Source organism: Pseudorca crassidens, chromosome 11 (genome assembly GCF_039906515.1).
Source record: "Pseudorca crassidens isolate mPseCra1 chromosome 11, mPseCra1.hap1, whole genome shotgun sequence".
Taxonomy (NCBI): domain Eukaryota; kingdom Metazoa; phylum Chordata; class Mammalia; order Artiodactyla; family Delphinidae; genus Pseudorca; species Pseudorca crassidens.
Window position 1 is genome coordinate 70994272 of NC_090306.1, and position 13441 is coordinate 71007712.

Genomic DNA, 13441 nt, shown 5'->3' on the forward strand with positions numbered 1-13441 from the left:
CTTATGGCATAATAAAGTGTTCCAGGAAAGATTCACTTTTCCTGTACTTAGATTGAGTCTATTTTCCAAGAGCCCTGTTTCCCTTTATTGGAAAATGACTGTTGGAAACCAAGATCTGGGTTCTGAATAAGCCCACTGTTATTGGTATGTCACTGTTTTATACCCTCTCAGTGGACAAGCTGAGGAAAATTCTTCAATAATGTTCTCCCTGATTCCTCTTTTTTTTTTTTTGCGGTACGCAGGCCTCTCACTGTTGTGGCCTCTCCCGTTGTGGAGCACAGGCTTCGGACGCACAGGCTCAGCGGCCATGGCTCACGGGCCCAGCCGCTCCGTGGCATGTGGGATCCTCCCGGACCGGGGAACAAACCCGTGTCCCCTGCATCGGCAGGCGGACTCTCAACCACTGCGCCGCCAAGGAAGCCCTGACTCCTCTTATTTTTAATGGGTTTACTTATTTGCTCAAACCTATATGATATACAAAAAGTAGTTTGAGAATTGATAACCCATGCCATTGTTAAAAACAAACACTAATTAAAAAACTGTTTGCAGTTTTTTTATAACAAAATTTACATATAGTGAAATGTTCAAATTTTAATTGTATACTTTTTTAAAAGTTTTGACAAATGCATACACTGATGTAACCCACATTTCTATCAAGACATAGAATATTTCCATACTCTATAAGGTTCCCTTCAGCCTCTTCCCAGAGGAAATAAATCAGAAATAATATTAGAATTTTAATTTTAATTAGAATTTTAATTTTAATGCATTTTAATAACTAGAGTAATTGAAAAAATATGAGATTTTTTCCAAAGATATAATTTACAGATAAGAAAGTGTTTTTTGTTCATTTGTTTGGTAGCACATGATTAACAATTTATTGGAAAATATTTTGTTTACTACATTACTGAAGAATATGCCATTACACAAGTTTTAACTTCAATAACTCATTTTCTTTCTTTACAGATGAAACTACTGAAGCTAAGAGAGAATCTAGGCTTATCCCAGTTTACAAAGTTGCTTTGTACTATCTATAGGATTAAAAGTTATATATTTCCACATATAACTTGAAAACTGTTTTTGTATCCTTCTCAAACAGAAGTCTAGTTCAACTCCAGTTTTAAAAAACAAAACAGAATGCAGGTCATCAGTTCAACCTTATGACTTTCTAACAAGCTCCAACAAGATCTCATTCATAACATACCACTGGACACAAAGAGTAAGATAAAAACTTGCAGCACAAAAAGCCCAGATTGACAGATGATTTAATGAGAGAATCTGAAAGAAATTGACATACATTATAAAGCAGATTAGATTTGTTAACAATAAAATCTGCTTATGCTACAACACAAGATGAAGCTTGGGTTTGCTTCATGAAACAGAATGTGGTAGGTGTTGCCAATTGATTACCAATTCTTCACTCCCTCTCTATAATAGAATTAATTGATGCATGTTCCTATTTGACTTTGCAGTAGGTTGCTCTCACTAGAATGGGCAAAGTATCTTTTTCTGCTCCATTTATTTTGAACTTGACCATGTAACGTGCCTTGGCCAATGAAATGTGGACAGTTATGACAGTGTACCACTTTTAAACCAAGATATTATGAAGTATACTGTTTCTACTTGTTCCTTTTACACTTCTATCAGTCCCCATGAGAGAGACATGTCCTAGAAACAAGGATGGTGGGAGACACATGGAACAGACCTGAAGCAGCACCACCCAGCTGACCAATGAACCAAGAAGTAAGCAAATTACATGTTACTTTAAACCACTGAGATACTGAGGTTGTTTGTTTCATAGCAAAAACAGATTAATGTACAGAGATTGCCTGGAAAAAATGCACATGGTTGGGAGTCAATTTCTAACTCAGGAACACAAAGTATTTCTTTCTATTCCTCAACAACTGTTTGGTGATGATGGTGCCCCCTCTACACTGTTCTTTTCAGCTCTCATGGAAATGATTGCTGCACACATGCAGAGTCTTCAAATTAAAAAAAATAACAATAAAACAAAAAACAGAAAAACTTCTTGGTTTGAAGTGGCAATTGCTAAGTGATAGGATGGACCCCTGGGTAGTTCAGTTGTAGATCTGAAAAAGGACCAGCATACAAATGTAGACTGAGATCAAGAAAAATTTCTCCATTCTTTCTGTTGGCAAACACTGAGTCTCGACTGATGATGAGTAAGAAGAAAAGCAACACAAAACAACATAGGGCCCATGAGCAAAAAGTGCCATGGGTATGAGGAAAGATATTGGACAAAGCACTCAGTAATCTAAAAGGAAAAAAAATCCTCAGAATATAATCTACTGCTGAATAGAAAATAATTTCTATTTGATGAACTGCATAGTATAAAAAAATACAGAAAAAATAGGAAAGGAGAAGAAGAAATTCACAAGCAGGAAGGAGAGTAATAAAAGAAATAACACTACAGAATTAGATAAAAAGACAACAAAAAGATACCTATATCTATATATTTAGATAAACAGCAAAGTAAAAATTAGAATAAATAATATTTAGTGCTATGATGGTATTGATATTTTTTGAAAGCATGTGCCTCAATTTAAAGTTTTCATATTATTGAATATTTTCCAATTTTTCCAATATTTTTCCAATTTTTGAAATTATAAGGATTGTATTTAAAGTATATTAATATTTATATTTTAGATGATCATTTATTCTTTATGAAGTTAAAAAAAATTTTGGATATTTTTAGATGGCTATAACCTTTTATATGTATAACTCTGGAAAACAGTATTATAATAGCACCCTTGAAGCTCTTTCATCTAATGATAAATAAGGTTTTGATTAACTTTTTGATGAATAAAATATTTTTATTCTGATTATTTCCTAAGATTATATTCCAGAAATTGGATATTTTGGCCAAAGTTTCTTAAGTTTAGAGATGCTATTTGACTTCAGAAAGTTTACTCATGTTCCTCATAATATCCTGCCTCCCTCTCAGATACTGACAAATCACTCTTTGCAATGGTTCTGCTAATTTCCATTCCCATACACAATGCAATTTGTTAGGCTTTAGCCAGCACTGAGAATTTTAACTGTTTAAATTCTAGGAATTTGATAGGATTATAGTAATGCAGGGACCTTTTCTGGAACTCTTGAGAATGAGAAGCTCGCTTTCTTATACTGTGGAGCAAGGAGGCCATATAAGCATATAGTACCCAGGATCCCCTATGGGGGGCAAAATAAATCTAGCACAGAGAAGAGACATGTTTGAGGAAAATCTAAATTCTGATGATGTCACCTGAATTCTAGTATTTTCATATTACTTTGAACAGTACCTTGGATTATTTTATTTATATGTCAGTGAATTCCTTTGGTTTTTTTTGGTGTTTAAAATGGTTTGAGTTGGACTTCTGTAGTGTACAACAGAATAATGTATCCTAACACATAGGCAAATTGTTGTTATTTTTGTATATTCAATTTAATATTTTTTCAACTTGTGATAACACTGTCAGTTATGCTAAGTATGCTCTACTATACATTTGCAGTCTAAGCTTTTCAGAGTTTTGATCACAGATAGCCTTTTTTGTTTTTCTTTGTTTTGTTTTGTTTGTTTGTTTTTGCAGTACACAGGCCTCTCACTGTTGTGGCCTCTCCCGTTGCGGAGCACAGGCTCTGGACGCGCAGGCTCAGCAGCCATGGCTCACAGGCCCAGCCGCTCCGCGGCATGTGGGATCTTCCCAGGCTGGGACATGAACCCGCATCCCCTGCATCGGCAGGCGGACTCTGAACCACTGCGCCACCAGGGAAGCCCACAGATAGCCTTTTAAAACCTCTGGAATGTGACTGGTTCAAGATGGCGGAGTAGAAGGAGGTGCTGTCACTCCCTCTTGCGAGAACACTGGAATCACAACTAACTGCTGAACAATCATTGACAAGAAAACACTGGAACTCACCAAAAACGATATCCCACATCCAAAGACAAAGGAGAAGCCACAATGAGATGGTAGGAGGGGTGCAATCACAATAAAATCAAATCCCATAATTGCTGGGTGGGTGACTCAAAAACTGGAGAACACTTATGCCACAGAAGTCCACCCACTGGAGTGAAGGTTCTGAGCCCCACGTCAGGCTTCCAAACCTGGCGGTCTGGCAATGGGAGAAGGAATTCCTAGAGAATCAGACTTTGAAGCCTAGTGGGATTTGATTGCAGGACTTTAACAGGACTGGGGGAAACAGAGAGTCCACTCTTGGAGGACTCACACAAAGCACTGTGCACATAGGGACCCAGGGGAAGGAGCAGTGACCCCATAGAGACTGAACCAGACCTACCTGCTAGTGTTGGAGGGTCTCCTGCAGAGATGGGGGATGGCTCTGTCTCACCATGAGGACAAGTACACTGGCAGCAGAAGTTCTGGGAAGTACTCCTTGGCGTGAGCCCTCCCAGAGTCTGCCATTAGCCCCACCAAAGAGCCTGGGTAAGCTCCAGTGTTGGGTTGCCTCAGGCCAAACAACCAACAGGGAGAGGAGCCAGCCCCACCCATCAGCAGACAAGCAGATTAAATTACTGAGCTCTGCTCACCAGAGCAACAGCCACCTCTACCCACCACCAGTCCCTCCCATCAGGAAACTTCCACAAGCCTCTTAGATAGCCTCATCCACCAGAGGGCAGACAACAGAAGCAAGAAGAACTACAGTCCTGAAGCCTGTGGAACAAAAACCACATTCACAGAAAGATAGATGAAAAGGCCGAGGGCTATGTACTAGATGAAGGAACAAGATAAAATCCCAGAAAAACAACTAAATGAAGTGGAGATAGGCAAACTTCCAGAAAAAGAATTCAGAATAATGATAGTGAAGGTGATCCAGGACCTCGGAAAAAGAATGGAGGCAAAGATCAAGAGATGCAAGAAATGTTTAACAAAGATCAGGAAGAATTAAAGAACAAACAGAGATGAACAATACAATAACTGAAATGAAAACTACACTAGAGGGAATCAGTAGCAGAATAACTGAGGCAGAAGAATGGATAAGTGACCTGGAAGACAAAATGGTGGAATTCACTGCCATGGAACAGAATAAAGAAAAAAGAGTGAAAAGAAATGAAGACAGTCTAAGAGACTGCTGGGACAACATTAAACACAACAACATTCTCATTATAGGGATCGCAGAAGCAGAAGAGAGAGAGAAAGGACCCGAGAAAATATTTGAAGGGATTACAGTTAAAAACGTCCCTAAGATGGGAAAGGAAATAGCCACCCAAGTCCAGGAAGCACAGAGAGCCCCATACAGGATAAACACAAGGAGAAACACTCCGAGACACATAGTAATCAAATTGGCAAAAATTAAAGACAAAGAAAAATTATTGAAAGCAGCAAGGGAAAAATGAGAAATAACATACAAGGGAATTCCCATAAGGTTAACAGCTGATTTCTCAACAGAAACTCTACAAGCCAGGAGGGAGTGGCATGATCTACTTAAAGTGATGAAAGGGAAGAACCTACAACCAAGATTACTCTACCCAGCAAGGATCTCATTCAGATTCGATGGAGAAATCAAAAGTTTTACAGACAAGCAAAAGCTAAAAGAATCCAGCACCACCAAACCAGCTCTACAACAAATGCTAAAGGAACTTCTCTAAGTGGGAAACACAAGAGAAGAAAAGGACCTACAAAAACAAACCCAAAACAATTAAGAAAATGGTAATAGGAACATACATATCCATAATTACCTTAAACGTGAATGGATTAAATGCTCCAACCAAAAGACACAGGCTTGCTGAATGGATACAAAAACAAGACCCATATATATGCTGTCTACAAGAGACCCACTTCAGACCTAGGGACACGAACAGACTGAAAGTGAGGGGATGGAAAAAGATATTCCATGCAAATGGAAATCAAAAGAAAGCTGGAGTAGCAATTCTCATATCAGATAAAATAGACTTTAAAATAAAGAATGTTACAAGAGACAAGAAAGGACAGTACATAATGATCAATCAATCCAAAAGATCAATCCAAGAAGAAGCTGTAACAATTATAAATATATATGCACCCAACACAGGAGCACCACAATACATAAGGCAACTGCTAACAGCTATAAAAGGGGAAATTGACAGTAACACAATAATAGTGGGAGACTTTAACACCTCACTTACACCAATGGACAGAACATCCAAACAGAAAATTAATATGGAAACAAAAGCTTTAAATGACACAATAGACCACATAGATTTAATTGATATTTATAGGACATTCCATCCAAAAACAGCATATTACACTTTCTTCTCAAGTGTGCACAGAACACAAATCAAGCCTCAGTAAATCAAGGCTTGGGTCACAAATTTGGGTCACAAATCAAGCCTCAGTAAATTTAAGAAAATTGAAATCATATCAAGCATCTTTTCTAACCAAAACGCTATGAGATTAGAAATCAATTACAGGGAAAGAAACATAAAAAACACAAACACAGGGAGGCTAAACAATACGTTACTAAATAACCAAGAGATCACTGAAGAAATCAAAGAGGAAATTAAAAAATACCTAGAGACAAGTGACAATGAAAACACAATGATCCAAAACCTATGGGATGCAGCAAAAGCAGTTCTAACAAGGAAGTTTACAGCCCACCCCAAGAAACAAGAAAAATCTCAAATAAACAATCTAACCTTACACCTAAAGGAACTAGAGAAAGAAGAACAAACAAAACCCAAAGTTAGCAGAACGAAAGTAATCATAAAGATCAGATCAGAAATAAATGAAATAGAAACAAAGAGAACAATAGCAAGGATCAATAAAACTAAAAGCTGGTTCTTTGAGAAGATAAACAAAATTGGTAAACCATTAGCCAGACTCATCAAGAGGGAGAGGACTGAAATCAATAAAATTAGAAATGAAAAAGGAGAAGTTACAACAGACACCACAGAAATACAAAGCATCCTAAGAGACTACTACAAGCAACTCTATGCCAATAAAATGGACAACCTGGAAGAAATGGACAAATTCTTCAAAAGGTATAACCTTCCAAGACTGAACCAGGAAGAAACAGAAAATATGAACAGACCAATCCCAAGTAATGAAATTGAAACTGTGGTTAAAATCTTCCAACAAACAAAAGTTCAGGACTAGATGGCTTCACAGTTCAGTTTCATCAAACATTTAGAGAAGAGCTAACACATATCCTTCTCAAACTCTTCCAAAAAATTGCAGAGGAAGGAACACTCCCAAACTCATTCTATGAGACGACCATCACCCTGATACCAAAACCAAAGATACTATAAGAAAAAGAAAATTACAGACCAATATCACTGATGAATATAGATGCAAAAATCTCAACAAAATACTAGCAAACAGAATCCAATAACACATTAAAAGGATCATACACCATGATCAAGTGGGATTTAACCTAGTGATTCAAGGATTCTTCAATATATGCAAATCAATCAATGTGATACACCATATTAACAAATTGAAGAATAAAAACCATATGACCATCTCAATAGATGCAGAAAAAGCTTTTGAGAAAATTCAACACCCATTTATGATAAAAACTCTGCATAAAGTGGGCATAGAGGGAACCTACCTCCACATAATAAAGGCCATATACAACAAACCCGCAGCAAACATCATTCACAATGGTGAACAACTGAAAGCATTTCCTCTAAGATCAGGAACAAGACAAGGATGTCCACTCTCACCACGATTATTCAACATACTTTTGCAAGTTCTAGCCACAGCAATCAGAGAAGAAAAAGAAATAAAAGGAATCCAAATTGGAAAAGAAGAATTAAAACTGTCACTGTTTGCAGATGACATGATACTATACATAGAGAATCTTAAAGATGCCATCAGAAAACTACTAGAGCTAATCAATGAATTTGGTAAAGTTGCAGGATACAAAACTAATGCACAGAAATCTCTGGCATTCCTATACACTAATGATGAAAAATCTGAAATAGAAATTAAGGAAACACTCCCATTTACCATTGCAACAAAGAGAATAAAATACCTAGGAATAAACCTACCGAGGGAGACAGAAGCCCTGTATGCAGAAAACTATAAGACACTGATGAAAGAAATTAAAGATGATACCAACAGATGGAGAGATATACCATGTTCCTGGATTGGAAGACTCAATATTGTGCAAATGACTATACTACCCAAAGCACTCTACAGATTCAATGCAATCCCTTTCGAATTACCAATGGCATGTTTTATGGAACTAGAACAAAAAATCTTAAAATTTGTATGGAGACACAAAAGACCCCAAGTAGCCAAAGAGGTCTTGAGGGAAAAAAATGGAGCAGGAGGAATCAGACTCCTTGACTTCAGACTATACTACAAAGCTACAGTAATCAAAACAATATGGTACTGGCACAAAAACAGAAATATAGATCAATGGAACAAGATAGAAAGCCCAGAGATAAACCCACGCATCTATGGTCAACTAATCTATGACAAAAGAGGCAAGGATATACAATGGAGAAAAGACAGTGTCTTCAATAAGTGGTGCTGGGAAAAATGCACAGCTATATGTAAAAGAATGAAATTAGAACACTCCCTAACACCATACACAAAAATAAACTCAAAATGGATTAGAGACCTAAATGTAAGACTGGACACTATAAAACTCTTAGAGGAAAACATAGGAAGAACACTCTTTGACATAAATCACAGCAAGGTCTTTTTTGATCCACCTCCTAAAGTAATGGAAATAAAAACAAACATAAACAAATGGGACCTAATGACACTTAAAAGCTTTTGCACAACAAAGGAAACCATAAACAAGACAAAAAGACAAACCTCAAAATGGGAGAAAATATTTGCAAACGAATCAACGGACAAAGGATTAATCTCCAAAATATATAAACAGCTCATGCAACTCAAAAGTAAAAAAACAAACAACCCAATCCCAAAATGGGCAGAAGACCTAAATAGAAATTTCTCCAAAGAAGACATGCAGTTGGCCAAGAGGCACATGAAAAGCTGCTCAACATCACTAATTATTAAAGAGAAATGCAAATCAAAACTACAATGAGGCATCACCTCACACCAGTTAGAATGGGCATCATCAGAAAATCTACAAACAACAAATGCTGGAGAGGGTGTGGAGAAAAGGGAACCCTCTTGCACTGTTGGTGGGAATGTAAATTGGTACAGCCACTATGGAGAGCAGTATGGAGGTTCCTTAAAAAACTAAAAATAGAATTACCATATGACCCAGCAATCCCACTACTAGGCATATACCCAGAGAAAACCATAATTCACAAAGACACATGCACCCCGATGTTCATTGCAGCACTATTTACGATAGCCAGGTCATGGAAGCAACCTAAGTGTCCATCAACAGATGAATGGATAAAGAAGATGTGGTACATATATACAATGGAATATTACTCAGCCATAAAAATTTGGTTATTTGTAGAGACGTGGATAGATCTAGAGACTGTCATACAGAGTGAAGTAAGTCAGAAAGAGAAATAAATATCGTATATTAATGCATATATGTGGAACCTAGAAAAATGGTACAGATGAACCGTTTTGCAGGGCAGAAATTGAGACACTGATGTAGAGAACAAACGTATGGACACCAAGGGGGGAAAGTGGCAGGGGGTGGGTGTATGATGAATTGGGAGATTGGTATTGACAGGTATACACTGATGGGTACAAAATGGATGACTAATAAGAACCTGCTGTATAAAAAAATAAATTAAATAAACTTCAAAAACTTAGAAAAATAAAACCTCTTGAATGAACTTGAAGTTGGCTTCTGTTTTCAACATTAGAAGCTTAAATCTAATACCCATATATTGGGATTTAAAAATATATTTTGCTGTTTTGTTCTTGTAAATTATGCATATAGTTCATGGCTGTCTAGTAATAAAGTATATGTGAATTTTACTTTATCTTTTTCTGCTTTTTACATGCAGAAAGATAAATTATAAACTTGGTCTCTAAAGAGCAGAAGTAAATGTTCTGCTTCCTTAAACAGTAAGCTTATTTTGTCATTTCCACTGAATTCCTTTTTTGTTGTAAACAATCCTATTATTTATTTCAGGAAAATACTGTTTTCCATCTGAAATAGGATTTGCTTTTGTTTGTTAAAAAGACATTGGAGACTTAAGGAAAGTCTTAGAAACATCATCCTATATGTGAGATGTTGTGCCTTTTATTTAGCTAGTTTTTTGTACAGAAAATTATTTTGTGATTGATGTTTCAGAGCTCTCCAATTCCATTTTGACCTTGGCTATATTTGCACATTTCACTTATTTTTATTTATGCTATATTTTTACACAAAAATTCTTTCAAATTCAATGCCAATATACATGTGTCTCCCCCTAGCATGCTTAGAATCTTTGCCTATAATGATCTACTAGTTTTTCCTTTTTTAATAAAGTTTTCCTGAAATCTTGAGCTCTCCTCTTTCTTAGATGTACAAAATTTGTGAGCTCAGTAGAGCAGGAGAAGAATCTTCATGTAATTTCAATAACTTTTCATTTTACTTCCCATAGATCAGGGGTCAGCAATTATTTTCTGTTAAGGGACAAATAGCGGATACTATAGGTTTTGCTGGCCATGGGTCTGTCACAATTACTAATTTTCTGCTATTGTAAAAGAAAAGCAGCCATAGACGACATGTAAATAAATGTGTTGCTGTGTACCAATAAATCTTTATCTATTAAAAAGAGCCATGATCAGGATTTGGCCCATGAGCTGTAGTTTTCTAACCCCTGTTATAATGGCTACTTTTCTCATTGCTAATGAACTTAGGAAACATATTATATTTTGAGGATAATACTATGCTTCAAAAATTGCAATATTTGTAGACTTCAAGTGTCTATAGCCACAGTTCTTGCCCTCAAGACATATGCAGTATTGCTAGACAATTTCTGCAAAAACAAAAACATGCAGTGTATTCAATCTTATCAATATGAAAAAATAATACAGTTCACTTTGATCTCTAGCAGGATAAAAATTTTTATAAAACTAATTAAGTTCTGAAAGATGTAAAGAAACTTTTAAATTTAGTTATAAGGAGTAGGGATATGGGAGAGAAGTTATAGGAGAAACAACGAAATTCACTGCAAAGTTGAGAATTGGAACTGCTATAGATACACTATTTTTTCCCCTCTTCAAACTATTATTCATGAGAAGCAGGCTGAAGATAAAAAAGTACAGAACAGAAAGAAACTTGTAGTCAGCCTCCCACCTGCTAATCCAAGTCAGCTGATCAGATAAATATAAACACTAAATCATTGAACAGAAATGGCCAGACAGGGTATCCTTTTTTAAGTTTTTCACTGTTGAGGAAAATGTTAGCTGTGGGCTTCTTGTATATAGCCTTTTTTTATGTTGAAGTACACAATACAGTGAAATATAATAATAATATTAGTCATGATAATAAGGAAGAGAAGAAAATGAAATATTATCCAACATTTAAAAGGAAGGGAATACTACCATTTGCAATAACATGGCTAGACCTGGAGGACATTATGCTAAGTGATATAATCAGACACAGAAAAACACTATAATCTTACTTACATGTAGAATCTAGAATAGTCAAGTTCCTAGAAGTAGAGAATAGAATGATGGCTGTCAGAGGCTGTGGGGAGGCAGGTACGGGGAGGTGATGGTCAAAGGGTACAAAGCTTCAGTTATGCAAGATAAACAGGCTCTGGAGAGCTACTATAAAGCATTGTGCCCATAGGTAATAATAATACTATTGTACACTTAAAATGTTCTAAAAGGATTAATCTTATGTTAAGTGTTCTTACCACACAGAAACAGTAATGATGATGATGGATAAAGGGAGTAGGAGAAATTTTTGGCAGGTGATGGATATGTTTATGGTCTTGATGGTGGTGGTGATTTTCTGGGTGTATACTTATATCCAAACTAATTGAGTTGTATATATTAAATGTATACAGCGTTTTACCTGTCAATAATACCTCAGTAAAGTGGTTAAAAACCCCTTCCATTTGTATATGAATAATAAGCATAAGGATTCAACATGATATCTACTTCTATATACTAACAGAAAAAGGAGGTATCGTAAATGACAGAACACTAAAAAAACCAAGAAAGTTCTTCCAGGAAGAGATGACATTTTAGAAGCAAATAATACCCTACATTCTTAAAACTACTGAAAATAAGATATCCCTTGATTCCATAAAATATTGCTCAGAGAACAACTAATAAGATAAAAGAATAACATCAAAAGTGAGAACAGAGAGCAGTGCTCATCAAACTGTAGATTACAACATTGTCATTACCAAAATGAGTACACACTAGAAGCAAGGAGAAATGGGTTGCCTGAAAAGTCAATTATGGATGACAGACTTGCAGAATATATCACCATAAAAAATTTAAAAGATCAACAGAAATTCTTGATTAAGTAACTATGACATACAGAGAAGGTCTGACATAAACATAATTGTGTTCCTGAAAAAACTACAAACAGAGCAGGAATAACATTTAAAAATAAAGGAATAGTTGTCTTGCATGAAAGAAGGCCTTCAATTGTTGTCTAAAAGGTCAGAGCTTAGTCATGATAAACTGATAAAGAACAAAAAATAGCAAAGCATGTCTTGGTGCAGTTAATAAAATTCAAGTACAAAGAAAGAATCTTATATGCATTTAGCTATGTAAAAGAACTCAGATATAGGAAGAAAAAAGTATTTTGGCTACAGCCTCCTCCACGAAAAATAGAAAAGTGCCAGAAAATTATTTTAAATATCTGCTACAGAAGTAGTTCTCACAGTGAGGTCTGAGTTCCTTCTGGGGCCTCTAAAAACTTTTTATAAATCAAAACTAATTTCACAAAAATACTAAGATGTCATTTGCTCTTTTATCTTTCATTTTCTATGAACGTATAATGGAGTTTTCTAGAGACTATATGATGTGTCTTATTGCAAGAGATGGAGGAAGCAAATACGAGATTCCATTCATTTTCTATTAACCTGAGCATTGAAGAGATTTGCAAGAATGTAAAATGATGAGGTCGGAAAAGATGATTGATATGATTTCAATCTTCTTAAGTTTATTAAGACTTGTTTTGTGGTCTAACATAAGATCTATTAACTTAATAACTTGAGCTAGATATCTCAACTTTCTAAATGGTTGTAAAAGTAAGCAGTGTGCTGTGATATTATAATTCCCAACACCACCTTATCTGTGGTTCTTCATGGGGTTCCCTTTCTGGGCAGCACTATCAGAATTTCCCTTCCTCTTCTGTACCTCATTCTTTTCTAGAGCCTTCTAAGTGAAGGATTCAGCAAATGCATTCATTTCCTCTTTTAGTTATATTTGCATTGCTTACCCCTCCTCCATACTATAATCTAGAAATATAGAAAATAGCTTAAAAAGTAGAGGACATATTCTGGATACTTTTAGTATTTACTATATGGCAAGTATTCTGCTAGATACTAGGAATATAAACAAGGAGATGGCAAAAGTATAACGGAGAAGAAAAAGGCACC

At 35.9% G+C, this 13441-nt stretch overlaps 1 protein-coding gene across 2 annotated transcripts in view; it reads left to right on the top strand.

The window, feature by feature from the left end:
- TMTC2 (transmembrane O-mannosyltransferase targeting cadherins 2) overlaps window positions 1–1042 on the top strand; it is an 862038-nt gene extending 860996 nt beyond the window's left edge. Inside the window, exon 14 of one of the 2 annotated variants that reach the window (XR_010932514.1) lies at window positions 967–1042. The gene's annotated coding sequence lies outside the window, so the exon portion shown is untranslated. Of the gene's footprint in view, window positions 1–242; window positions 259–966 lie in introns of those variants that run through there. The other variant, XR_010932515.1, reaches the window with a different exon arrangement.
- The last annotated feature ends 12399 nt before the right edge of the window (window positions 1043–13441 follow it).